General features: G+C 40.6%; 1 non-coding gene across 1 annotated transcript; it reads left to right on the top strand.

The window, feature by feature from the left end:
* The first annotated feature begins 2,138 nt into the window (after positions 1-2,138).
* On the top strand, positions 2,139-2,244 carry LOC129479922 (U6 spliceosomal RNA). The gene has a single exon (XR_008656849.1). It is a non-coding gene; the product is annotated as a U6 spliceosomal RNA (small nuclear RNA).
* The last annotated feature ends 217 nt before the right edge of the window (positions 2,245-2,461 follow it).

Here is a 2,461-nt window from a genome sequence, read left to right as displayed (position 1 = left end):
AGATGCAAATTCTAACACACACGAATAATCTTCTCATATAAGGTTGATGGTTTCTCTAATACAAAACTCCTAACAGTTTGGATATAAAGTGGCTGTACTAGGATGTATTCAATTTCATAAAGTTCTCTACAGCTTGTAGCTCCATTAGAAACAAAACTCAAAGTCTCAAAAACCCTCAGAAAACTAGGAATAGAGGGAACTTCCTGAATTTGATTAAGAACATCTACAAAACCCTGCATTTAATACTATACTTAATGGTGAAAAATGGAATGCTTTCTTTCTAAGATTGGGAACAAGGCAAGGATGTCCACTCTCATCACTCTTTTTTTTTTTGAGACGGAGTCTCGCTCTGTCACCCAGGCTGGAGTGCAGTGGCGTGATGTCGGCTCACTGCAAGCTCCGCCTGCCGGGTTCACGCCATTCTCCTGCCTCAGCCTCTCATTCTCCTGCCTCAGCCTCTCATTCTCCTGCCTCAGCCTCTCATTCTCCTGCCTCAGCCTCTCATTCTCCTGCCTCAGCCTCTCATTCTCCTGCCTCAGCCTCTCATTCTCCTGCCTCAGCCTCTCATTCTCCTGCCTCAGCCTCTCATTCTCCTGCCTCAGCCTCTCATTCTCCTGCCTCAGCCTCTCATTCTCCTGCCTCAGCCTCTCATTCTCCTGCCTCAGCCTCTCATTCTCCTGCCTCAGCCTCTCATTCTCCTGCCTCAGCCTCTCATTCTCCTGCCTCAGCCTCTCATTCTCCTGCCTCAGCCTCGCCTGTAGTCACAGGCGCCCGCCACCGCCCCCGGCTAATTTTTTGTATTTTTAGTAGAGACGGGGTTTCACCGTGGTCTCGATCTCCTGACCTTGTGATCCGCCCGCCTCGGCCTCCCAAAGTGCTGGGATTACAAGCGTGAGCCACCGCGCCCGGCCCACTCTCACCACTCTTATTCAACATAGAGCTGAACATTCTAGGCAGTGTAATAGGCAAGAAAGAAAAGGAAAGAAAAGAAAAAAGAAAAGAAAAGAAAAGCTACACATTTCAGAAAGGCAAAAATAAAATGGTCTGTATTTACAGATGATACAATGATGTGGTAGAAAGTCCCAAAGAATCTACACACAAACACACACACACACACACAAAATTCCTAGAATCTATATACTAATGAACACATGGAAACCAAAATTAAAAATAAAATACCATTTATAATCACTCAAAACATGGAATATTTGGGTGGAAATCTAACAAAACATGTATAGGATTTCTATGCTGAAAACTATAAAATGCTGATGAAGGAAATCAAAGAATATCTAAATAAACTGAGAGGTAAAACTGTGTTCATGGGTTGGAAGACTAAACATAATAAAATTGTCAATTATTCCCATATTGGCACACTTTCTATCAAAATTCCAACAAAATATATTTCTTGCAAATATTGACAAAACTTTTCTAAAATTTATGTGGAAAGGCAAAGGAACTAGAATAGCTAGAATAATTTTAGATGGTTTATTAAAATTTAGCTAATTTTAGAGAAAAATCAGTCTACCTAATTTCAAAACCTGTTATATGGTCACAGTGTGGTTCTGGCCCAGGAATAGCACATAGATCAATGGAACAGAACACAGAACTCAGAAACAGTTCCACACAACTATTTTTGACAGCTGATTTTTGACAAAGATGCAAAAGCAATCAATGGAGACAAGTCTTTTCAACAAATGGTGCTGAAGCAACTGGACATCTATAGGCCCCAAATCAACCAAACAACAAAACTTTGACATAAGTCTCATATATTGTACAAAAATTAACTTAAAATGCACCTCAGCGCCAGACATGGTGGCTTATGCCTGTCATCCTAGCACTTTAGGAGGCCAAGGCAGGAGGTTCACTTGAGGCCAGAAGTTTGAGACCAACATGGCAAGACCTTGTCTCTGCAAAAAATACAAAAATTTGTTGAACATTGTGGGGCACACTTGTAGTCCCAGCTACTACAGAGCTTGTGGTGGAAGGATCGCTTGAGCTTGGGTGATGGAGACTGCAGCAAGCTATGACTGCATCACTGCATTCCAGCCTGGGTGACAGAGCAAAATCCTGTCTCAAAAAAAAAAAAAAAAAAAAAAAAAACCTCAGACTAAAATGTAAACATAAGACCATAAGACTTTGTGCTCACTTTGGCAACACATAAGCCAAAACTGGAATGATACAGAGTAGATTAGCATGGCCCCATGTAAAGATGATATAAAAATTTGTGAAGCATTTCATATTTTAAAAACAATTCTATAAAAATTTTAGAAAAAAGGAAGCACAGGAGAAAACATTTGGGATCTAGAGTGAGGCAAAGAGCTCTTAAACTTAGCCCCCAAAACATGATTCATAAAAGGAAACATTTATATATTGGACTTCGTCAAAATTAAAAGCTTTTGCTCTGCAAAAGACCTTGTAAAGAGGATAAAAAGACAAGCTACGGCTACAGACTGGGAGAAAA

The sequence above is a fragment of the Symphalangus syndactylus genome, chromosome 3 (genome assembly GCF_028878055.3).
Source record: "Symphalangus syndactylus isolate Jambi chromosome 3, NHGRI_mSymSyn1-v2.1_pri, whole genome shotgun sequence".
Taxonomy (NCBI): domain Eukaryota; kingdom Metazoa; phylum Chordata; class Mammalia; order Primates; family Hylobatidae; genus Symphalangus; species Symphalangus syndactylus.
Note: the sequence above shows the minus strand (reverse complement) of the source record. Positions and strands in the feature narration are given on the sequence as shown.